General features: G+C 38.4%; 1 long non-coding RNA gene across 3 annotated transcripts in view; it reads right to left on the bottom strand.

The window, feature by feature from the left end:
- The window catches only part of LOC125920032 (uncharacterized), a 124,099-nt gene that overhangs the window by 60,950 nt on the left and 36,671 nt on the right, over positions 1–26,478 (bottom strand). For all 3 annotated transcript variants that reach the window (XR_007456918.1, XR_007456919.1, XR_007456920.1), the window contains one exon: positions 21,091–21,168. This is a non-coding gene — a long non-coding RNA (uncharacterized LOC125920032). The remainder of the gene's footprint in view (positions 1–21,090; positions 21,169–26,478) is intronic.

The following is a 26,478-nucleotide window of genomic DNA, read 5'->3' as shown; positions in this document are numbered from 1 at the left end:
ACTGACAGATTTATGGCGTTTCCCTGGTATGTAACTGCTTTCCTTTTCTCTTGCTGCTTTTAAAATTCTCTCTTTATCACTATTTTTTGCTATTTCATTTACTGTGTGTCTTGGTGTGGATCTCTCTGGGTTGATTTTGTTGGGGGTTTTCTGTGTTTCCTACATCTGGATTTCTGTTTCCTTCTCCAGATTCAGAAAATTTTCAGCTATTATTTCTTCAAATAAATTTTCTGCTCCCTTTTCTCTCGTTTCTCATTCTGGGATTCCTATAATGTGACTATTACTATGCTTGATGGTGTTTATTCTCATTTTGCATATTTTTCCCTCTCACCTGCTCAGCTTGATTATTTTCCATTACTCTGTCCTCCAGGTCACTGATCCATTCTTTGGCTTTCTCTTGTATACTATTTATTTCAGGTAGTTTATTTTTTTAATGTTTATTTTTGAGAGAGAAAGAGAGAGTGTGCAAGGGGTGGGGGAGGGGGAGAGACAGAGGATCCAAAGCTGGCTCCGTGCTGACAGCAGAGAGCCAATATGGGGCTTGAACCCATGAACCATCGAGATCATGACCTGAGCCAAAGCCAGAAGCTTAACCAACTGAGTCACCAAGGCACCCCGAAGGTAGTCTATATTTAATTTCATTTATTGAGTTTATCATCTCAGATTGGTTCTTTTTTATGTCTTCTCTTTTTTGAGGGTCTCTTCTGAGGTCCTTCATTCTCTTCTCAAGTCTAGTGAGTATCTTTATGGCCATTACTTTAAATTCTTTTCCAGACATATTACTTATCTCCATTTTGCTCAGGTCTCTTGCTATGATTTTGTTCTATTCTTTCATGTGGGACATATTCTTCTGTCTCCTCATTTTATCTATTGCTATGTCTGTCTCTACGTGTTAGGAAAGTTAGCTACACCTCCTGTTCTTGAAAGTAGTGGCTTTGTGAAGAATAGGTCCTGTAGTTCCCCACAGTGCAATGTCTCCTTTTCACTAGAAAATGGCACTTCAGGGGTATCTCCTATGTGTGTTACTATTGTGGGCTGAGCTGTGTTTACCTTCAGTCCAGTCATGTGTAATGGTTCTCTTTGTCTGCTGTGGGCTGGGTCTGGTCCCTGTGTTAGTGGGCCATTCTGGGGCTACCTTGGGCTTTAGTTGGGTCAGACCAGGTATTTGCCAGAGATGAAGTAGTGCCAAACTACAGGGCACTTTCCCTATGCTGTCCCCTGAGACGGGTGGTGGGCAGGGCCTGCAGTCAGACCAGCTGTCTGCCCTAGTCCACTGTTGGGGCCACAGTCAGTCTGGTGTATGTGGTTATCTCCCCCTCTCCCTGGGGCAGGACTCACTTTGGAGTGGTGCTGGCCCTTGTATGGGCTACTTGCACAGTGCCAGGCTTCTGGTACTGCTTTGATGGATCTGGCCAAGAGCGTTTTGGAAGGAGTGGAGCCACAACATGCATAGGGGCTAGAGAGGCAGGGTTAGCAACGTTTGTGGGCTGGTAGTCCCCTGTGGGAGGGGCCCTGCAGCACCAGGACTGAAGCAGTTCAGTCTGGAGGGGTGGATCCACAAAAGGGCAATGTGGGAGCTGGGGTGAGGGGCTGGCAGGCTACAGTGCAAGCAAGTTAGGTGGCAAGTCTTGGCACTGGTTCCCAGAAGTAGCTGGGTATCTAGGCTGGGGGGTAGAGGAGGAAAGTGGCATTTGCCAGCTCCTTTGTTCCTGGAGGAGTCCCCCACCAATCTCTGTCCCTCCTGGACACACTCTGAGATGAGTAAACCACTCTCTCCTCTAGCCCTAAGCATTTTTCAAACTACTGGTTCTACCCTCTATCTCCTGTCTCTTTAAGGGCAAGGACCCAGTTTCTTCTTACCCTCCCAGCTCCCTGAAAACTGAGCTGATGATTTTTAAAATTCCAGGTTTTAAGTTCTACTGGTTGTAAGAACTCACAAGATTCAGCCCCTCTGGTTTTCAAAGCCAAATGTTATTGGGATTTCTCTTCCCCGCATGGTCTCCCCTGATGTGAGAGTAATGTTTCTCCCCTCTCTATGCCCATGGCTCCCTCCTTCCCATGGAATGCCCCACAAGTCCATTTAGTGCTCAACTGCATCTCCACCATTCCTACCCTCTTCCATGTGGCTTCTTGTCTGTGTTGAGCTGTGGAGAGTTTGTTCTGCAAGTCTCCAGGTCATCTTCCAGGTTATTTTCACCAATGTGGGTATTATCTAGGTGTACCCATGGGACAAAGTGAGCAGGGGTCCTCCTACTCCACCATCTTTGCAATAGTCTCTGTGCCAATACCATACTGTTTTGGTTACTACAGCTTTGTAGTATATTTTAAAATCTGGGATTGTGATACCTTCAGTGCTGTTCTTTTTCAAGATTGCTTTGGCTATTCAGGGTCTTTTGTGGTTCTAAACAAATTTTAGGATTATTTGTTCCAGTTCTGTGAAAAATGCTGTTGGTATTTTGATAGGGATTGCATTAAATCTGTAGATTGCTTTGGGTAGTATGGACATCTAAGAAATATTGTTCTTCAAATATTGAGCATGGGATATCTTTCCATTTGTTCATATCATCTTCAATTTCTTTCATCAGTGCCTTACAGTTTTCAGAGTATAGGTCTTTCACCTCCTTGGTTAAGTTTATTCCTAGGTATTTTTATTGTTTTTGGTGCAATTATAAATGGGATTGTTTTCTTAATTTCTCTTTCTGCTACTTTATTATTAGTGTATAGAAATGAAATGGATTTCTATATACTGATTTTTTATTTTGTGACCTTACTTAATTCATTTATCAGTTCTAGAAGTTTTCAGTGGAGTGTTTAGGGTTTTCTATATATATATCATGTCATCTGCAAACAGCAAAAGTTTTACTTCTTCCTTACCAGTTTAGATGCCTTTTCTTTCTTTTTCTTGTCTGATTGCTGTGGCTAGGACTTAATTTTCTTATCTGATTGCTAGGGCTATGTTGAATAAAAGTGGTGAGAGTGGACATCCTTATCGTGTTCCTGATCTTAAGGAAAAAGCTCTCAGCTTTTCACCATTAAATATGATGTCATCTGTGGGTTTTTCATATATGGACTTTATTGTGTTGGGGTATGTTGCCTCTAAGCCTACTTTGTTGAGTATTTTTATCATGAGTGAATTTTGTACTTTGCCAAGTGCTTTTTCTGCATCTATTGAAGTGATCATATGGTTTTTATCCTTTCTCTCGTTGATGTAATATATCACATTGGTTGATGTGCAAATATTGAATCACCCTTGTATCCCAGAAATAAATCCCACTTGATTGTGGTGAATGATTTTTTTTACTGTATTGTTTGATTTGGTTTGCTAGTATTTTGTTGAGGATTCTTGCACCTATGTTCATCAGAGGTACAGGCCTGTAGCTCTTTTTTTGTAGTGTCTTTATCTGGTATCGGTATAAGGGTGATTCTAGCCTCCAGGAATGAATTTGGAAGTTCTCCTTCCTCTTCTACTTTTTGGAATAAAAACAGAAATTTTATACCCACTAATTAGCAACTCCCCATTTTCATTTCTCCCAGTCACCATTCTATTCTTTGCCTCAATGAGTTTGACTATTTTAGATGCTTCAAAGAAGTGGAATTGTACAGTATTTATCCTTCTATGACTGGTTTATTTCACCTAGCATAATGTCCTCAAAGTTTGTCCATGTTGTCACATATTCCAGGATTTCCTTCTTTTTTAAGGCTGAATAATATTCCATTATAAGCATGTACCACATTTAAAAAAATTTTTTTTAACGTTTATTTATTTTTGAAGGAGAGAGAGACAGAGCGTGAGCAGGAGACAGAGAAGGGCAGAGAGGGAGACACAGAATCTGAAGCAGACTCCAGGCTCCAAGCTGTCAGCACATAGCCCAATGCAGAACTTGAACTCACAAACTGTGAGATCATGACATGAGATTGTAAGGGTTAAATTTTAGTGTTAATGGCGTAGCTTGAAAAATAACAGCTTTGTTCTGACACTGAAGGTCAAGAGATAACAGCCTTGCTTTACTCTTGTAAATTACGCTTCATACTCTTGTAAATCAGGCTTTACCAACTAAGGAAACAGAAGTTCAAAGAAAAGAGCATGAGAGGCAAGGTCAAGGAGATCCACTGGTTGCAACTTAGTGGCAGAAAGTCTAAAATAATCACCTCATCCAGCAACTGTTTCTAACTCATCTGGGAATTGTTTCTCTGTTCTGTTCCCAGGTGATGATAAAATGATGTGATCGGCCATAAAAACCCTGTACCCTGGCTGTTTGGGGCTGCACTCTTATCAAGAGTGTTGGTCCCGATCAGTTGGCCTTGCCTCTCATTGTAATAAACTTTGTTGTGACTGTCACTGGTGCCCGTAGCATTCTGTTTCAGGAGTTGTGTATGCAACAAGCTGAAATCAGACACTTAACTGACTGAGCCATCCAGTGCCCCAGTATGTACCACATTTTAAAAAATTCTTTCTTCCATTGATGGAAATTTAGGTTGTTTCCACATCTTGGCTACTGTAAATAATGGTTCAATTAGCATGGGTGTGGAGTCATCTCTTCAAGATTCCGATTCCAGTTCCTTTGGGTAAATATCCAGAAGTAGAATTGCTAAGTCCTATGGTAGTTCCATTTTTAATTTTATGAGGAACCTCTATATTCCAACTGCACCATTTTGCTTCCTCACCAACAATGATGTGCAAGGGTTCCAATTTCTCCACATTCTCCACATCCACACTTGTTTCTTTTGGTTTGGTTTTGTAATAGCCATACTAACATGTGAGGTGGTATCACATTGTGGTTTTGATTTGCATTTCCCTGATGGCAAATGACACAAAGCATCTTTTCATACACCTGTTGGTCATTTGCATGACCTTGTAAAAATTCCTATTCAAGTCCTTCGCCCATTTTTTAAATCAGGTTGTTTTTAGCTATTGAGTTGTAGGAACTTTTTTATATATTTTAGAAATCAATACCTTAACAGATAAACATTATACAAGTATTTTCTCCCATTCCATAGACTGCCTTTTCACTCCATTAACTGTGTCTTTTGCTGTGCTTCTGATGTCATATCCAAGAAATCACTGCCAAGACCAATGTCATGAAGATTTTCCTCTATGCTGTATTCTAGGAGTTTTATATTTTTAGGTCTTTTCATATATGGCCTTTATATATACCAACAAACTGGATAACATAGAAAAAATGGATAAGTTCCTAGAAAGACACAACCTATAAAGACTGACTCATGAAGACATATAAAATCTGAACAGACTTATATAACTAGCAAGGAGATTGAATCAGTAAACAAAACCTCCCAACAAAGAAAAGCCCAGGACCAGATGGTTTCACTGGCCAATTCTATCAAACATTTAAAGAGGAACTAATGCTCCCTCTGACAAAAAATAAAAATAAAATAAAATAAAATAAAATAAAATAAAGAATAATTAATGACAATACTTCTCAAACTATTCCAAAAACTGAATCAGAGGGAACATTGCCAAATTTATTTTATGAGGCCAGCATTAACCTGATACCAAAGACAGATAAGGACACTATAAGAAAATTATAGACCAATATCCCTAATGAACACAGATGCAAAAAATCCTGAACAAACCAAATTTAACAGCATAGTAAGAGGAATTATATACCATGAGCAAATGGGATTTATCCCAGCTTACAACAATGGCTCAGCATATGAAAATCAATGAATGTAACACAACCACATTAACAGAATGAAGGAAAAAAAAATCACACCATCATCCCAACAGATGCAAAAAAGCATTTGATTAAATCCAACACCCTCTCATGATAAAAATTCTTAACAAACTAGGAAAACAGAGAAGAACGTTGCCATTGTTCAGAAGCTCATGACCTTCTTCCTCCACTATCATAATGGCCTTAATGGTCTCTTTTCCATGAGCAGCTTGAGCATCTTCCTTCTCTGTTCATCTTTAATGCCATCACTATTAATTTTATCTTCTACCTCCTCACTCCTCTCTTACCATTTGTGCCCTACCTCTGCACCTTTGTCTGCTTATATCATGAACAATTTCCCATTTCTGAAGCAGAGAAAAGCTCACAAGGATAGAAAAAAATAAGGATAGGGAGTATCCATAGTATGCATATTTCATTTATGGAAGAAACATTTGAGTGCCTACTCTATATCCAGCCTATGCTCAGGAGGAGGATTAGTGAACTGAACAGGACACATTCCCTGACTTCAAGGTCCTCACACTGTACAGGAAAGAAGAGGCTCACAAATTGTGAACTCTGAGACCAAGGATAAGAGCAATAATAGAGATATACATGTGGAAGCCCAAGAGGGGATCTAACCTGTTGCAAAGAAGGAGACCAGATATAAAAGAGCAGAGGAATTGGAGGGTAGAACACTAAAAACTACTGCAAAAGAGGAAATTTGAAGTGAGTCTCAGTGGTTAAATAGGAGAAAACCAGGCAAAGGGGGTAGAGAGTGATGGAAGGAAGCTGAGTGTTTCAGTAGAGACAAGAGAAAATCAAACAAGAGATGCACACAGTATGGGATAATACAGGCATTTAGGATTACCAAAGCATGGAGCTAAAGTCAAGGAATAGTAAAAAAGAAATAAGATGGGAGAGGCAAGAGCTAGGAATAGGAGGGTCCTGGTGTGTAAATGGACCAGAGCTTCCAAAATTTTTATGTCTGTATCACTGAGGTACATGTGGGAAAACATCTAGGCACCAGCTGGATAATATGGTTGGGTAAAATTACCAGTATAATCACTGATTCTGATTACCAATGAGAATTAGCATTGTCACAAACACCTTAGGTGAGCCTGATGCAGATATTACGTGGTTGACAATTTGAGAAATGATGCTATTGGCAATGAGAAGGCAATAAAAGAATCTGATCATGAGAGGAGGCAGTATAGTTTTGCTTGGCCATGTTTCCATATTAGGCCTTCTGGAGGCCTAAAAGAAGCTTTAATTTGAAGAGGAAAAGAAAGACCTAATACATGGGGAAGTGACAAACATCTTAAGTATGGTTTAAATACAGAGAGGTGATAGAGATGGAGAGAAATCTTTGGTAGGCAAGATCCGCAGGATGTGTGATTGACTAGAAGTTAGAGGTCAACCAGGGGGAAGAGATGAGTTCTGCTTTTGTTTTTATATATATATATTATTCCTATATAACTTTTTTTAATTTTATTTTTTATTTTTTTAAATTTACATCCAAATTAGTTAGCATATAGTGCAACAATGATTTCAGGAGTAGATTCCTTAGTGCTCCTTACCCATTTAGCCTATCCCCCCTCCCAAACCCCCTCCAGTAACCCTCAGTTTGTTCTCCGTATTTATGAGTCTCCTCTGTTTTGTCCCCCTCCTTGTTTTTATATTATTTTTATTTCCCTTCCCTTATGTTCATCTGTTTTGTCTCTTAAAGTCCTCATATGAGGGAAGTCATATGATTTTTGTCTTTCTCTGACTAATTTCACTTAGCATAATACCCTCCAGTTCCATCCACGTAGTTGCAAATGGCAAGATTTCATTCTTTTTGATTGCTGAGTAATACTCCATTGGATATATATATATACCACATCTTCTTTATCCATTCATCCCTTGATGGACATTTGGGCTCTTTCCATACTCTGGCTATTGTTGATAGTGCTGCTATAAACATGGGGGTGCATGTGAAACAGCACACCTGTATCCCTTGGATAAATGCCCAGTAGTGCAATTTCTGGGTCATAGGGTAGTTCTGTTTTTAGTTTTTTGAGGAACCTCTATGCTATTTTCCAGAGTGGCTGCACCAGCTTGCATTCCCACCAACAATGCAAAAAAGACCCTCTTTCTCCACATCCTTGCCAACATCTGTTGTTGCCTGAGTTGTTAATGTTAGCCATTCTGACAGGTGTAAGGTGGTATCTCAATGTGGTTTTGATTTGTATTTCCCTGATGATGAGTGATGTGGAGCATTTTTTCATGTGTCGGTTGGCCATCTGGATAGACATCCACTTTGGAGAAGTGTCTATTCATGTTTTTTGCCCATTTCTTCATTGGATTATTTGTTTTTTGGGTGTTGAGTTTGAGAAGTTCTTTATAGATTTTGGATACTAACCCTTTATCTGATATGTCATTTGCAAATTTCTTCTCCTATTCTGATGGTTGCCTTTTAGTTTTGCTGATTGTTTCCTTCACTGTGCAGAATATTTTTATTTTGATGATGTCCCAGTAGTTCATTTTTGCTTTTGTTTCCCTTGCCTCTGGAAATGTGTTGAGTAAGAAGTTGCTGCGGCCAAGATAAAAGAGGTTTTTGCCTGCTTTCTCCTCGAGGATTTTGATGGCTTCCTGTCTTACATTGAGGTCTTTCATCCCTTTTGAGTTTATTTTTGTGTATGGTGTAAGAAAGTGGTCCAGGTTCATTCTTCTGCATGTAGTGTCCCAGCACTACTTGCTGAAGAGACTGTCTTTATCCCATTGGATATTCTTTCCTGCTTTGTCAAAGATGAGTTGCCCATACGTTTGTGGGTCCATTTCTGGGTTCTCTATTCTGTTCCATTGATCTGAGTGTCTGTTCTTGTGCCAGTACCATACTGTCTTGATGATTACACCTTTGTAGTATAGCTTGAAGTCTGGGAGTGTGATGCCTCCTGCTTTGGTTTACTTTTTCAAGGTTGCTTTGGCTATTCTGGGTCTTTTCTGGTTCCATACAAATTTTAGGATTATTTGTTCTAGCTCTGTGAAGAATGCTGGTGTTATTTTGATAGGGATTGCATTGAATATGTAGGTAGCTTTGGGTAGTATCAACATTTTAACAATATTTGTTCTTCCTATCCAGGAGCATGGAATCTTTTTCCATTTTTTTTTTGTGTCTTCTTCAATTTCTTTCATAAGCTTTTCTATAGTTTTCAAAAGAGATTTTTCACCTCTTTGGTTAAATTTATTCCTAGGTATTTTATGGTTTTTTGTGCAACTGTAAATGGGATTGACTCCTTGATTTCTCTTTCTGTTGCTTCATTGTTGGTGTACAGGAATGCAACCGGTTTCTGTGCATTGATTTTATATCCTGCAACTTTGCTGAATTCATGAATCCACTCTAGCAGTTTTTTGGTTGAATCTTTTGGGTTTTCCATATAGAGTATCGTGTCATCTGCAAAGAGTGAAAGTTTGACTTCCTCCTGGCTGATTTGGATGCCTTTTATTTCTTTGTGTTGTCTGATTGCAGAGGCTAAGACTTCCAATACTATGTTGAATAATGGTGGTGAGAGTGGACATCCCTGTCTTGTTCCTGACCTTAGGGGGAAAGCTCTCTGTTTTTCCCCCATTGAGGAGGATATTAGCATTGGATTGTTCATATATGGCTTTTATGATCTTGAGGTATGCCCCTTCTATCCCTATTTTCTTGAGGATGTTTATCAACAAAGGATGCTGTATTTTGTCAAATGCTTTCTCTACATCTATTGAGAAGATCAGATGGTTCTTGTCTTTTATTTTATTGATGTGATGAATCACGTTAATTGTTTTGTGGATATTGAACCAGCCCTGCATCCCGTATCCCAGGTATAAATCCCACTTGGTCGTGGTGAATAAGTTTTTTAGTGTATTGTTGGATCCGGTTGGCTAATATCTTGTTGAGGATTTTTGCATCCATGTTCATCAGGGAAAGTGGTCTATAGTTCTCCATTTTAGTGGGGTCTCTGTCTGGTTTTGGAATCAAGGTAAGGCTGGCTTCATAGAAAGAGTTTGCAAGTTTTCCTTCCATTTCTATTTTTTGGAACACCTTCAAGAGAATAGGTGTTAACTCTTCCTTAAATGTTTGGCAGAATTCCCCTGGAAAGCCACCTGGCCCTGGACTCTTGTTTTTTGGCAGATTTTTGATTACTAATTTGATTTCCTTACTGGTTATGGGTCTGTTCAAATTTTCTATTTCTTCCTGTTTCAGTGTTGGTAGTGTATATGTTTCTAGGAATTCATCCATTTCTTCCAGATTGCCCATTTTATTGGCATATAATTGCTCATAATATTCTCTTATTATTGTTTTTATTTCTGCTGTGTTGGTTGTGATCTCTCCGCTTTCATTCTTGATTTTATTTATTTGGGTCCTTTCCTTCCTCTTTTTGATCAAGCTGGCTAGTGGTTTATCAATTTTGTTAATTCTTTCAAAGCACCAGCTTCTGGTTTCATTGATCTGTTCTGGTTTGTTTTTTTGTTTTTTGTTTGTTTGTTTTTTTTTTTTTTTGGTTTTGATAGCATTAATTTCTGCTCTAATCTTTATTATTTCCTGTCTTCTGCTGGTTTTGGGTTTTATTTGCTGTTCTTTTTCTCGCTTTCTAAAGTGTAAGGTTAGGTTGTATATCTGAGATCTTTCTTCCTTCTTTAGGAAGGCCTGGATTGCTATATACTTTCTTCTTATGACCGCCTTTGCTGTGTCTCAGAGGTTTTGGGTTGTAGTGTTATCATTTTCATTGGCTTCCGTATACCTTTTAATTTCCTCTATAACTTCTTAGTTAGCCCATTCATTCTTTAGTAGGATGTTCTTCAGTCTCCAAGTATTTGCTTGCTACCTTTCCAAATTTTTTCTTGTGGTTGATTTCGAGTTTCATAGCATTGTGGTCTGAAAATATGCATGGTATGATCTCGATCTTTTTGTACTTGCTGAGGGCTGATTTGTGTCCCAGTATGTGGTCTATTCTGGAGAACGTTCCATGTGCACTGGAGAAGAATGTATATTCTGCTGCTTTAGGATGAAATGTTCTGAATATATCTGTTAAGTCCATCTGGTCAAGTGTGTCATTCAAAACCATTGTTCCTTGTTGATTTTTTTGATTAGATGATCTGTCTATTGCTGTGAGTGGGGTGTTGAAGTCTCCTACTCTTATGGTATTACTATCGATGAGTTGCTTTATGTTTGTGATTGATTTATATATTTGGGTTCTATCACATTTGGTGCAAAAATGTTTATAATTGCTAGGTCTTCTTGGTGGATAGACCCCTTAATTATGATATAATGCCCTTCTGCATCTCTTGATACAGTCTTTATTTTAAAGTCTAGATTGTCTGATATAAGTATGGCTACGCTGGCTTTCTTTTGTTGACCATTAGCATGATAGATGGTTCTCTGTCCCCTTATTTTCAATCTGATGTTGTCTTTAGGTCTGAAGTGGGTCTCTTGTAAACAGCAAATAGATGGATCTTGTTTTCTTATCCACTCTATTACCCTATGTCTTTTGATTGGAGCATTGAGTCCATTGACATTTAGAGTGAGTACTGAAAGATATGTATTTATTGCCATTATGATGCTTGTAGAGTTGGGAGTTTCTGGTGGTGTTCTATGGTCCTTTCTAATCTTTGTTGCTTTTGGTGTGTGTGTGTGTGTGTGTGTGTGTGTGTGTGTGTGTATAATTTTTTTTCCATCTTTTCTCCCCTCAGAGAGTCCCCTTAAAATTTCATGCAGGGCTGGTTTAGTGGTCACAAACTCATTTTTGTTTGGGAAACTTTTTATCTCTCCTCCTATTTTGAATGACAGCCTTACTGGATAAAGAATTCTTGGCTGCATATTTTTCTGATTCAGCACATTGAATATATCCTGCCACTCCTTTCTGGCCTACCAAGTTTATGCGGATGTCTGCTGCAAACCTGATCTGTCTTCCCTTGTAGGTTAGGGGCTTTTTTTTCCCCTTGCTGCTTTCATGATTCTCTCCTTACCTGTGTATTTTGTGAATTTGACTATGATATGCCTTGTTGATGGTCGGTTTTTGTTGAATCTAATGGGGGTCTTCTGTGCTTCCTGGATTTTGATGTCTGTGTCTTCCCCCAGGTTAGGAAAGTTTCCCGCTATGATTTGCTCACATAACCCGTCTACCCCTATTTCTCTCTCTTCCTCTTCTGGGACCCCTATGATTCTGATGTTGTTCCTTTTTAATGATTCACTAATTTCTCTAAGTCTTAAATAGTGCTCTTTTGCCTTAATCTCCCTCTTTTTTTCTGCTTTGTTATTCTCTATAAGTTTGTCCTCTATATCACTGATTCTCTGTTTTGCCTCATACATCCTTGCCACCGCTGCATCCATCTGTGATTGCAGCTCAGTTATAACATTTTTAATTTCATTCTATTTTTTACTTCTTTCATCTCTGTAAAAAGGGATTCTAATCTATTTTTGACTCCAGCTAGTATTCTTATTATCGTGACTTGAAATTCTGGTTCAGACATCTTGCTTGCATCTGTGTTGGTTAAATTCCTGGCTGTCGTTTCTTTGTGCTCTTTCTTTTGGGGTGAACTCCTTCATTTTGTCTTTTTGAAGGGAGAAAAGGAATTAATGAGGTAGAAAAATTAAAAGAAAAAATAAAATTAAAAAAATATTAAAATTAAAAAATTAAACATACACACATACACACACAAATTAAATAAATGATGCTAGATCCTAGGTGTGTTTTGGTCTGGGTGTTGAAAGTGGTTTGACAGATTATAGAAAAAAAAGGGGGGGGGGAGAAAAAAGAGGAAATCGTTTGAGAATTTTAAAAAGTGAATACACTATAGTAGACTAAAATATGATGGAAATAAAATAGAATTTGAAAAAATTTACATAAAAGCAAAAAATATAGTAAAAAAATTAAAGAAAAATATTTTTAATAGAAATTGAAAGTAAAAATGAAGGTTTTCTCTTTCTTCATTCAAGACAAAGAAAATAAACGAAAAAGGGAAAAAAGAAAAAAAAGAAATCGTTTGAAAATTTGAAAAGGTGAATACACTGAAGTAGACTAAAATAAAATGATGGAAGTAAAATAGAATTTGAAAAAAATTACACAAAATTAAAAAATATAGTAATAAGAATTTAAAAAATATTTTTAATAGAAATTGAAAATAAAATGAATTTTTTCTCTTTCTGCTGAATTGTGTGGTTCAGGTTGTGCAGATTGTTGTGTTAATCCTCCACTTCTCTAGGTGTGTAGGATGGTTTAGTGTTGGTCTGGCTGTATTTCATGGACGTGAGACACACAAAAGACTTCCATGCTGTTTCGCCATCTTGCCTCCTCCAAGACGAGTTCTTACATGAGTGATTTGGTTGGTAGTGGTGTTGCCAATTGAAGTAGAAAATACAAAATGAAGACATGTGGGGTTGGGGGTTATTATTAGGTCAGGTGGGGACATGTTGAATGTAAGAAGACTATAGAACATCAATATGATATCCAATAGGTAGTTGGATGTATGTGTCTGAAGCCTAGGGAAAGATCTGGGATAGGTAACCAGATTCTGGAATCCATGGAACATTGGTGCTAGTTGAGACAGGAGAATGCCTAAGATCATCCATGGAGAGAAAGAGGAGAGGAACAATGTACTAAGGACAGAATCCCAGGTTACACCAACTTTTACTAGACACACAGAGGAGAAGGTGGAAGTGTGAAAAGAATTAGAAGAGAGTGATATCATAGAAGCCAAGGAAGTAGAGAATATCAGGAAGAAAAGAATGACCAATGATGTCAAATACAACAGAGAACTCAAGAAAGCTCAGGACAATGTCCACTGGACTCAGCATGGGGTGGCCATTGGTAATCCTAATGAAAACATTTTCAGGTAAGTGGTGAAGTGAGAAGTCAAATTGAAGCACACTGGGAGGTGAGGCAATGAAAACAGTAAATCTATATTACTTACTTGCAATGTTTGAATGAGAATTGTGGTCAAGAGGCTGGACCATACCACAAGAAAGCTCAGTGTCAAGAGAGAGATTTTTTAGGATGAGAGATTTAGGCATATTTATAGACTGATGGCAATAAGGATTTAGGGAAGGAGAGGCAGAGGCTCTAGAAGGGAAAAGGAGTGACCTAAGGAGCAAGGTCCTGGGAGATGTGGGAAGGTAGAGGATCAAGGACACAGGGGGTGAAGGAGCCTTCCAGAGAAGTCACCTCCTCATCTCAGAGTGGAAGAAGAGAAAGGCCATGCTGATAATAGTGTCCAAATGACCTTAATTTTCTTCATAATTCAGGAGGCAAGGTTCTCTACTAAGAGGGAGTTCTCATCAGTTTAGTGGCTTTTAAAAAAATGCTTATCTCCACTGACTGGCACAGAATATCATTTGCATATTGTATCCCTTAGAATTCTTTCAGTCTTAAGTGTCAAGGTACCTGGGCCAAACTGGCTTCAGTAAAAAGGTAATCCACTTTTGTATCTGGATAGCTCACAGCAGAACTGGCTTGAAGTCATGCTTGATGTCTGGACTCCAGCAACATTATCAGGACCTGTTTCTCTCTGCCTTGAGGCACAGGGCTTGGCCCAGCTTGCTGGGCTTTCTTCCATGTGTTGGCTTCATTCTCAGACAGGTTCTCCATTTGGGATTATAAGCCAGCTGTACAGGAAACTGACTCCAAGACAGCTGGAAGAACAGGAGTCTTCTGGGAGCTTCTGATAAATTCCTGACATTTACTCTAATTGGACAAGCATAGGTCCTGTTTTCTGCCCTTGATCTGGGATGCCTGAGATTAGTAAAGGGAGTGGTTCCCCACGGTAGTAGCATCAGAATTACCTGGAGAGCCTTTTAGAACACATTTCTGGGCCCTGTGTCAGAATGTCTGATTCAGAAAGTCTAGGGGGAGGGTCTGGGACTTTGCATTTCTACCATGTGCCCAGGTGAGGTTGATGTTGCCAGTGCTGGGACCGCACTTTGATCTACATATAGGCAATTGGGGTACAGCTATCCAAGAAGGGGAAAGTCCTGCTACCCCCATTCTCTGTTCTCCAGAACCTGTCTCTGATTATATATTTGGCTTGTCCTGTAAAATGAACCTAGGGAAACATTGCTTCTTCGGCATAGAATGGAAGACCTGCTTAGACAGTTAGAAATTAGACAGAAAGAAATGCCAAAGCCTTACAAAGCAGAGTGGCAAGGACTCAAATGACATGATAATACATTTCTTCACAGTTGGAGGTTTTGAAGAATTCTTCCAGGCTGCTTGCCTGCAGCACAATGAAGGAAAGATTTTTTTTGGTTATACTCCTGATATGTGGGTTTCTGCTCTTTAAGTCAAGTGAAAAAGTTGGTGTAGATCATGAATTCTGACACTTGTACAAATGATATCCTCTATTCTTGTCATCTGGTATACCACCCAACCATATATTTGCATCAAGTTAATTTAACAGTCTAAAATAAAATATACTGGTTGGGGAATGACTTCCAAAAGCTGATTTCTTATGTGTATTTTCAAGCCCTCTCAAACACACACACACACACACACACACACACACACACACACAAAACCCGCAGGTGAAATAATACAAATTTAATTCCTGATTTCTTATTCATATTTGAATAGATTTTTTGTCATCTTAATTTCTAATCTCTAATCTCCAAGTTAAGAGAAGCTAAGATCATCTCTAAGTGGGGTCATCTTTAGTGGGTGATGAATGGACTATACACCAGCCATCTAGTTCAATGGTGGCTGGAGTCCCTTTTGTAGGGACAATGTCATTTTCTGACTAAGGTGTGGTTCTCCAGTCAGACACACACTATGAGCCACAAGATCTTGGTGGGAGGAGACAGCTGGGTGCTCAGAGATAACCATTCCGTGCACAAGTCCTATTAGATCTAATTTGACTATTAGATCTAGTAATAAGGACAAATCTGGGCATAGAATCTGTGGTTTGATTTTTATTATTGTAACTGTAGAAATCCAGCACCTTGTGGACACCTGGGAGATTTATTTGCCTCACATTCTTAAATAAAAAGCAAAGTGCCTGGAACTTTGTAGTTCCTAGTCAGTTCTCTGACTGGCTCCTTCTGCCTTTCACCTGAGGTCCTGGCCCCTTCAGTACTCTTGCTAATTTGTTACTCACACACTGGCCAAAAATCTGTGGTTTCTTTTCCATGTTAGTCACTGCCACTGAATAGATGTTGGTAACATTTTATTTTAAAGAGCAGGGTCTGGATTCTTTCTGTTGGGCTCTTTATAATGTACCCCCAGCAGGTCCTTAGTTCCAAATAACCATCACTTCTTTCTTCTGTATCTTGCCCAATTAGGGTCTGCTAAACAGACAGTCCTATATAATATGGCACATAATACAAGCATGTAATCTATATGTGGAGAGTTGGAAAAGGTTTCTTAGAGGAAGATAAGCTAAGACAAGACCTGAAGACAATCAAGAGACTTAACCAGAGGAGAGGGATGGCTGCTTAAAGGTTCAGGAGTAAGAAGAGTGAAGAAGCATAGCATGACTAGATCATAGATTTTGAGGGTTGAGGCTCAAGATGAAAGTGAAGACATAAGTAAGAGACATATCATGCTGGGCTTCATAAACTCTGCTAATGATTTTAATACCTTAAAATCAATGGGGGAAAATAATGCTAGCAAGAGATGGTGGTGGCCTAAACCAGCGTGGTAGCCATGGGAATAGAGCAAAGTGGATTGATCCTAAAAGAATTCTGGAGTGAGAATCATCAGATCGTGGTGTTATTGGGTGTAGGTGGTAAGAGAGAGGGTAGCTACTAGCAAACATGTCTGGGGGACCTGAATTCAAGTTTTAATATGTTAAGTCTGAGGCATCTGTGTAGGGACCAGGCACCAGTTGCATATATTGATCTGAAGCTCTGGAGAAAGAACCAGGCTGGAATTATAGATCTGGGAGGCATCACCTTGCAAGCGGGAATCCAAAGTATGGAGAGTGATCCAGAAAGTATGTAGAATGACAAGAAAGGTAAATTGGGGATGGAATTTTGAGAGTTGCATTTAAGGGACAGACAGAAGAGAAGGAATCTCAAAAGAGACCCAAGGAGATAGCAGCAATAATAGGAGAATCAGGAGGGTACAATGTCATTCAAGCCTCTGAAGGGAATACTTAAAGGAAGAAGTGGCCAGCAGTACCAAATGCTGGCGAAAGGTCAAGTCAGATTAGGTTGTGAAACCGTCCATTGCATCTGGCAGCAAGAAGCTTGTTGGTGACCTTGAGTAATTTTAATGAGGTACTGGGCATGAATGTAAGGTTGCAGAGGGTTAAGAAGTGAGTACAAGGTGAGCCAGTAGAAGATGTAAGTATAAAATCTCTTAAGAATTATAAACATCTCCTAAAGTTAAGCTTTGAATTAGAGGAGAAAGAAAGGTAACTAGCAGGGAAAACAGGGACAAAGGAAAGGTTTATCTTAAGAAAAGAAAGTAGCATTAAAAATTTTTTGTTGAAGGTATAGGAGAGAAAAGATATCCAATAGACTCTGATAAGATGAAAAGATGATGGAATCATTCATTCTTGTAGAAGACTTCTCTGATAAGAGATAGTTGCGCAAATCTATGAAGAGGGTGAGAAAGTGAACCATGTGGACACTGAGGGCAAAGTGCACAAAACAAAGAAAACATCACATGTAAAGGCCCTGAGGTAGGAGCATTTTTCATTGCTAAAAGAACAGCAAGAAGACCAGCAAGCTGAAGCACTGTGAGCAAGGAGAAGAGTGGTAGGAGCTGAGATCAGAGAGGCGGTGATAAGTATGTTTTAGAAGGCCTCTAAGACCATGGAAAAGGCTTTGGATTTGCTCTGAGTGAGATGAGAGGCCACTGGAAAGTTGCGCAGAGAAGTGCTGAGTTTGTAAAGACGTCTCTTCTATGATGATAGAATGAGGAGGGAGAGTTTCTAAATTAGAGAAACGAGGTTGCAGTTCATTCCCACTCAACTTCTGAGCTGGGAAGGGAGGTCAACTACTGAGACTTGTGAAGTATGAGAGATGGACTAGAGTGAACGGTGTCAAAATAACACTGAAGTGAAGATTTCTCAAGTGGTAGAGGTAAGGCCCTCCAAAAATCCACAGTGAGACAATGGCAAACATAGAATTAACTTCTTTAGAACTTTTCATATTCTGTTAATTCAAATAAACAAAGTTTATTTTCAATAACTTGAGTGTTTATTAAAGGAAAACACCTGACTGCAGGTAAAAACAGCAAGCTTTGGGATTTACCCTATTCCTATCACCCCCACCCCAGCTCCACAGTAACTTTGGAAAAATTAATAGCCGTGCAATCCCAGTGAAAACCAGCAACCAGCAGCCACAGGAAGCGCACAGGAAGGGAGTAGAGCTCTCCTGAAGCCCAATTCTCAGATAACTGTCACTCTGACCTGCCTGAAAGCTCCTGGATAAGCTCTCTTCTTGGGCCTTGTCTTTATTTAACAACTGCCCTATCACACTGAGTAGGGTATTCATAGAAAACAATTAATGGCAATTATTTAACACAGCAACTGCCTAAAGCAACAATACCATTTGGGTCTAAGAGGCTACCAAAAAATTCAAAAGGAAAAATTGGGAAATGGGATGTTCATAGGGGACTTTGAAAAGCTCTGACATTGCTGGACTTCTAGAAAGACATGTTCACGTGCACAGTTGTGCACATACTCAGGAAAGACCTGAGGTAACCTAGCCTCTCACCTCTGTCTGACCTTGAGGCTCTACACAAGCAGGAAGTGAAGGGAAAGGCATAGTTAAAACCTGATGGCTATAGCATTGATAATTTATCCCAACACATACACCCCGTCAGAAAAGGATAGAGACTTACCAGTTCAAGATATTTAAGGAAATCACTGTATAATCATTAGCTGAACATTAAGATAAAAAACAGAGATTTTATTTGCTATATGCAAGAAAAAATAGATTTTTACAGAATTGGTTGAGGACAGTCACTAAATAAATAAGTAGCAACAACAATGAACAGCAACAACAATACTTGGGGAGGGGGTAGACAATCTGATTTCCAGAGTGTCTATATTTTGTTACTTTAAATGTTCAGTTTTCAACAACAAAATATTGTAATATAAAAATAAGCCCCTCCCTCCCACACACATGCAAAAAGCAAGCAGTATAAACTCTCTGACAAAGTCCATAAATTGGATTTACCAGACAAAAATTTTAAACTATCATAAATATATTCAAAGAACTAAAGGAAAGCACATCTAAAGAACTAAAGTATAAGAACAATATTTCACCAAATAGAGAATACCACTAAAGAGACAGAAATTATAAAATTATAAAAAAAGAACAAAATAGAAATTTATAGAGTACCAAAAAATACAATAGGTGAAGTGAAAAATCCATGAGAAGATGTCAATAGCAGACTTGAGCTGACAGAAGGAATCAGCAAACTGGAAGGTCGGTTGAGATTGTACAATCTGAGGAACAGATAGAAAAAAGAAAAATAAACAGAGCTTTAGAGTCCTGTAAAATACCATCACGCATTCAAACGTGTGTAGAAAGGGGGGGGGGGGCTCAGAAGGAATAGAAAAAGGGAAAGCAGTGGAAAAAAATATTCAAGTTCCAAATCTGATGAAGAACATCCAAGTTCAATAAACTCTAAGTGGGATTAACTCAGAGATCTACATCTAGACATATCATAGTCAAACCATAAAAAGGCAAAGAGAAGATCCTGATCATATAGAAAAGTAGGAAGATTCTGAACTCACTTCCTCCTTCCCCTCCCCCACACACCAAGGCTTCAGCTATATAGGGAGCAACTATCTCTGAGAACCTGAAGACTAGCAGAACGCTCTTCCACAGCTAAAGATATAAAGAAAAAGACATCGTGAAGGGTAAGAGGGGCAGAGACTGGTCTGGTTGGGATCTCATCATGGAAACCCACAAGTGGGATTTTTCAAGCCCCACAATGAACACCACCTGCCCTGGGGACCTTCACTGAGAAGACCAGCCCCAGAATGTTTGGCTTTGAAAATCAGTGGGGCTAACTCTGGGAGAGCTGGAGGACTACAGAAAACTGAGACCCCATTCTTAAAGGGCCCATGCACAAACTCACTTGCTTTGAGACACAGCACAAAGACAGCAGTTTGAAAAGTGCTTAGGCTATACATGAAGGGGACTGATTGACTAATTTTACAGCATATTCGAGAGGGGAAGAAATCTGTAGAAATCTTCTCCAGGAATGGAAACACTGGCAGGTACCATTTTTCTTGACTTCATTCTGTCTCATTGGCCCAGTACTGGCAGGTACTAGTTCTGATACCTTCCATCTACCTTGCTAGCACCTCTCACCCTGCCCTACAGTTCCCTTGCAGATTTGTCATGCCCCACCTGCCCACTCTTGTATGTGCCTTCCCAAAGTGGTTCCTAACATGCCGCACTCAGTAGGTGGCCTCAGCTAGGACCAGCACCTTCCCAAACTGGCTCTCATCCTGCCACACACACCAGATAGCCTTGGCTGGACATGTGCCACTCCAAAATGTCTCCTTCCCTGGAGTAGGGTTGGGGATCCAGTCCTACACACCATGTGCCTGCAACAGTCATGGTTGGAAATCATAGCCCAGCTGTCTAGGGTCCAGCCCCACATATCAGTGTGCCTGTAGCAGTATAGGCCCATCCATAACTGGAGGGTACACATAGCCTACACACAGAGTACACCCCTGGAGGTCCTGGTTTTGCTGACTAGAGGAAACTGTGCTTCTGGGACCCACAGGATGCCTTCCACATATGGCCACTTACTTAAGACCAGGAGACATAGCTGGCCTACTTAACACATAGAAATAAATGCATAGAGTCAGCCAAATGAGGAGACAGAGGAATATCTTCCAAATGAAAGAACAAGACAAAACTTCAGAAAAAGAATTAAATGAAACAGAGATAAGCAATAGACCTGATAAAGAGTTCAAAGTAATGGTCATAAAGATGCTCACCAAACTCAGGAGAAGAATAAACATAGTGAGAACTTTAATAAAGAGATAATATAAAAAGTACCAATCAGAACAAAAGAATACAATAACTGAAATGAAAAATACACTACAGGAAACCAAAAGCAGATTAGATGCAGTAGGATGATCTGCAATCGGGAAGATAGGGTAATGGAAATCAGCCAAGCAGAAAGATAAAAGAAAAATGAATTTTAAAAAATGAGGATAGCTTAAGAGACCTCTAGAATATCAAGTGGGCTATCATTTCCTTTATAGGAGTCCCAGAAGAAGAAGAGAGAAAGAAAGGGGCAGAAAACTTACTTGAGGAAATAATAGCTGAAAACCTCCCTAATCTGGGAAAGGAAACAGACATCCATGTCCAGGAATAAAAGCCCCAAACAAGATGAAAACAAAGAGGTCCACACCAAAACACAAATAACCAAAATGTCAAAAATTAAAGAAAGAATCTCAAAAGCAGCAAAAGAGAAGCAACACTTACATATTGCTATCAGCAATCAGCTGATTTTCAACAGGAAGTCTGTAGGCCTGAAGGGAGTGGCATTATTTATTCAAAGTGCTGAAAGAAAAAAAACCCTACAGTCAGGAATACTCTTTTTGACAAGATTATCATTCAGAATTCAAGGAGAGATAGTTTCCTCAACAAAGTAAAAGGTAAAGGAATTCATCACCACTAAAATGAGTTTACTAGAAATGTTAAAGTGACTTCTTTAAGTGGAAAAAAAAGGCCATAACTAGAAATAAGAAAATTTTGAAAGAAAAACAGCTCACTGGTAAAAGTAAACCTACAGTAACGGTAAATGAATCAACTACTTATAAAGCTACTATGAGTATAAAAAGACAAAAGTAGTAAAATCAACTATATATACAATAATGAGTTAAGGGATACACAAAACAAAAAAAGAGTAAAATATGACATCAAAACGAAACAGGGCGGAAAGCAAAAACATACTGCTCTTAGAATATGTTCAAACTTAAGTGATTAGCAACTTAATATAATATAAACTGCTACGTACATAAGTTGTTGCATATGAACCTCATGGAAACCACATACCAAAACCTATAATAGATACACAAAAAAATAAAGAGAAAGGAATCCAAACATAGCAATAAAAAAAGTCATCAAATTACATAGGAAGACAGCTCCAGAAGAGGAACTACAAAAACAACCAGAAAACAATTTAAAAAATTGCAATAAGTACATACCTATCAATAATTACTTTACATACACATAAAATAAATGCTCCAATCAAAGACATAGGGTGACCGAACATATTAAAAAAAAAAGACCCATATATATGCTGCCTATAAGAGACTAACTTCAGACCTAAAAATAAACACAGACTGAAAGTGAAGGGATGAAAAAATATATTATATGCAAATGGAAATAAAAAAGAAAGCTGGGATAACAACACTGATTCAGACAAAACAGACTTTAAAACAAAGACTGTGGCAAGACAAAGAACAATGATACATAGAGATAAAGGTATCAATCAAACAAGAAATACAAGAATTGTAAATACCTATGCACCCATCATGGGGCACCTAAATACATAAAGCAAATATTAAGAGACATAAAAGGAGAAATTGACAGTAATACAATCATAGTAGGAAATTTTAACACTCCAGTTACAAAATAAAAATGTCTCAATAAATTCAAGAAGGTTGAAGCATCTTTTCTGACCACAATGGTATGGAACTAAAGATCAATTACAAGAAAAAAAAATTGAAAAAAATACAAACACATAAAGCCTAAACAATAAACAACCAATGATTCAACAAAAAAACCAAAGAGGAAATCAAAAGATACCTTGAGACAAATGAAAATGGAAAGACAATGTTCCAATATCTAAGAGATGCAGCAAAAGCAGTTCTAAGAGGAAAGTTTATAGCAATACAGGTCTACATCAAGAAACAAGAAAAATCTCAAATAAACTATCTTACCTTATCCAAAGGAACTAGAAAAAGAACAAAGCCCAAAGTTAGAAGGAAAAAAGAAAATAATAAAGATCAGAGCAAAAATAAATGAAATAGAGACCAAAAAACTTAGGATGCACCTAAGGACTAGTTCTTTGAAAAGAAACAAAATGGATAAACCTTTGGCCAGCTCATCATGGAAAAAGAAGACTCAAAAAAATCCACCTTTGGCCAGCTCATCATGAAAAAAGAAGACTCAAAAAAATCCAAATGAAAGGAGAAGTAACAGTGAGCACCACAAAAATACATAATAGACTACAAAATTATAATAGATTAAAATGAACAATTATAGGCCAACAAACTGGACAGCCTAGAAGAAATGGACAAATTCCTAAAAACATAAAACCATCCAAGACTGAATCAGGAAGAAATGGAAAATGTGAACAGACCAATTACTAGTTATGAAATTGAATTAGTAATTTAAAAACTCCAAATAAATAAATAAATAAATAAATAAAGCCCAGGACCAGATAAGTGATCCTGGTGAATTCTTCACAGGTGAATTCTACCAAACATTTAAATAAGAGTTAATATCTACCCTTCTCAAAATATTTAAAAATTTGAGAGGAAGAAGTGCTTCCAAATTCATTTTATGTGGCCAAAATCACCCTGATATGAAAACCAGATGCAGACACTACAGAAAAGAAAGAAAGAAAGGAAAAAAGAAAGAAGAAAGAAAGAAAGAAAGAAAAAAGAAAGAAAGAAAGAAAGAAAGAAAAAGAATTACCAGCCAACATCCCATTTGAATATAAATGGAAAAATCTTCAACAAAATATTTGCAGATAAAATTCAACAATACTTTAAAATACTTTAAAAGGATCACACACCACAATCAAGTGGCATTCATTCCAGGGATACTAGGATGGTTCAATATCTATAAAGCAATCAACATGATACACTATGTAAACAAATGGAGGATAAAAATCATGATCATCTCAATAGATCAGGAAGAGCATTTGACACAATTCAACATCCATCCATGATAAAAACGCTCAAAAAGGTGGGTATAGAGGCAATATATTTCAACATAATAATAGCCATAAGTGACAAACAAACAGATAACATCATACTCTATTGTGAAAGCTGTTCTTCTAAGATCAGAAATAAGACAAGGATACCAACTCTCACCACTTTTATTCAACACAGTACTGGAAGTCCTAGCCACAGCAATCAGACAAGAAAAAGAAATGAAAAGCATCCAAATTGATATGGCATAGTGCTGAGAGCCTTGGTTTTCCTGCAACCCAGAAACAGCAATAGGAACAGGCAAAAAAAAAAAAAAGCCTCACTATACGCCTGCTCTCACCTGCCAAAATAACAGTATAGAAGCCTACCAAGACAGACAATAACCACTCTACTCCAGCTAAACACCCTAGAAAAACTTATGGCTCCACCCCCAACTATGCCAACGTAGTCCAAGTGAGGAACCTTGACTTCAACCCTCCGAAAGCTATTCTGAAGTACTGCAACACTCCTGCTGGACTGTTGTAAGAAAAGACCAAGCAGTGATCCAGGACTTTATTTCCCACAAGCTAGTAATGAAGCCCAGGTGGTATCAGTGGGGATCATGTGGGAAACATGAACTTCCAACCCTAGTGGGAAGCAACAAGGCACTCCTTCCCCTCCCTGCTTGGGTAGTATCAGAGGAGGCCAGTGAAGAGCTTGGACTTTCACCATTTCTTACTGTTAACAAGGCCACCCCAGAGTTTTCTCTGTGGACACCATGTGGGAACCAGAACTCCTACCATACAGCATTATCCAGGAATACCCCATTGGGCACCAATGGAGACTGGATGGGGAATCTGGATTTCTACCTACACTTGACAATGATGAGGCAGTGGCGCCCCATTCTCTACCAGGTGGTATCAGAGGAAGCCAATTATAATAGTAGGTTTAAAGAAGATCCATAGTGTCATATCATATTAAATGTCCATGCTTCAATTTTAAAAAATCATAATACTTGGGAATGCAAGCTGGTGCAGCTTCTCTGGAAAACAGTATGGAGGTTCCTCAAAAATTAAAAATAGAACTACCCTATGACCCAGAAATTGCACTACTAGTATTTATCCAAGGGATACAGGTGTGCTGTTTCAAAGGGACACATGAACCCCAATGTTTATAGCAGCACTATCAACAATAGCCAAAGTGTGTAAAGAGACCAAATGTCCATCAATGGATGAAGGGATAAAGAAGATGGGGTATATATATATACAATGGAGTATTACTCGGCAATCAAAAAGAATGAAATCTTGCCATTTGCAACTATGTGGATGGAACTGGAGGGTATTATGCTAAATGAAATTAGTCAGTCAGAGAAAGACAAAAATCATATGACTTCTCTCATATGAGGACTTTAAGAGACAAAACAGATGAATATAAGGGAAGGGAAACAAAAATAATATAAAAACAGGGAGGGGGACAAAACAGAAGAGACTCATAAATATGGAGAACAAACTGAGGGTTGCTGGAGGGGTTATGGGAGGGGGGATGGGCTAAATGGGTAAAGGGCATTAAGGAATCTACTCCTGAAATCATTGTTGCACTATATGCTAACTAATTTGGATGTAAATTAAAAAATAAAATAAAATTAAGTATTATGTTGAAAAAACGAACAAATGATTTAAGGTAGTTACCCTTAAATTCTAATATTTCATTTTGTCTTAAAACATGTACATTTGTTCAGGGGCGCCTGGGTGGTTCAGTCATTAAGTGTCTGACTTCAGCTCAGGTCATGATCTGACCTGAAGTTCCTTCTCAATTCCACATCCCATGAGTTCGTGGGTTCTAGCCCCGCATCAGGCTCTGTGCTGAAAGCTCAGAGCCTGGAGCCTGCTTCTGATTCTGTGTTTCCCTGTCTCTCTGCCCCTCCTTGCCTTGCACTCTGTCTTCTCTCTCTCTCAAAAATAAATAAACATTAAAAAAATTTTAAAAAATCATAATACCAAGAACTGGGAAAGTCTCACACTTAATGAAAAAACACAATAAACAGGTGACAACACCAAGGTGAAAGAGATGTTAGAATTATTATCAGGTATTTCCAAGTAGCCATGATAAAAATGCTTTGACAGCAAATGCAAAAATTCTGGAAACAAGTGACAAAAAATACAAAATCTTTAAATAAATTTTAAAAATCTCAGAAATGTAGGGGCACCTGGGTAGCTCAGTTGGTTAAGCATCTAACTCTTGGTTTCAGTTCAGCTCAGGATCTCATGGTCATGGGATCAAGCCCTACATCAGGCTTTGTGCTGGGTGTGGAGCCTGATTGAGATTCTCCCTCTCCCTCTTCCCATTCCCCACTTGCACACTCAGTGCTTTCCCTCTCTATCTTTAAATAAAAGTCTCTGAAATGTGACAGAGACAAAGAAGAACCAAACTGAAATATTAGAAACAAAAAAGATAATAACCAAAATACAAAGCTCAGTTGATAAACTCAACAATCAAATGGAGGGATAGAGGAAAGAATCAGCAAATGAGATGATACAACAATAAAAATTAACTAATCTGAATGACAAAGAAAGCAAAATGGAAAAAAAAGAAAAACTTTCAGTGATCTGTGGAACGCTAATAACAGACCTAATATATAAGTTATCAGAATCCCAAAGGAGGAGAAAAACAAGGTGGAGTTAAAAAAGTACTCAAAGAAACAATGGTTCAAACGTCCCAAATTTGGTAGAAATGCAGTTCAAAAGCTAAGCAAACCACAAACAGGAAACAGACACAGAAATGCATGCCATAATGCATTAATATTAAATTTCTAAAAACTAAAGACAAAAAAATATATTGAAAACAGCCAGAGGAAAACTTTACTTACAGGGGAAAATCCAATTAGATAAACAATACATTTCTCACTAGAAAACATGTGGCCAGAAGGAAATGACAAATATTTTCCAAC

This window comes from Panthera uncia, chromosome B4 (assembly GCF_023721935.1).
Source record: "Panthera uncia isolate 11264 chromosome B4, Puncia_PCG_1.0, whole genome shotgun sequence".
Classification (NCBI taxonomy): domain Eukaryota; kingdom Metazoa; phylum Chordata; class Mammalia; order Carnivora; family Felidae; genus Panthera; species Panthera uncia.
The sequence above is the reverse complement of the archived record's forward strand: the minus strand, read 5'-3'. Positions and strand labels throughout refer to the sequence as shown.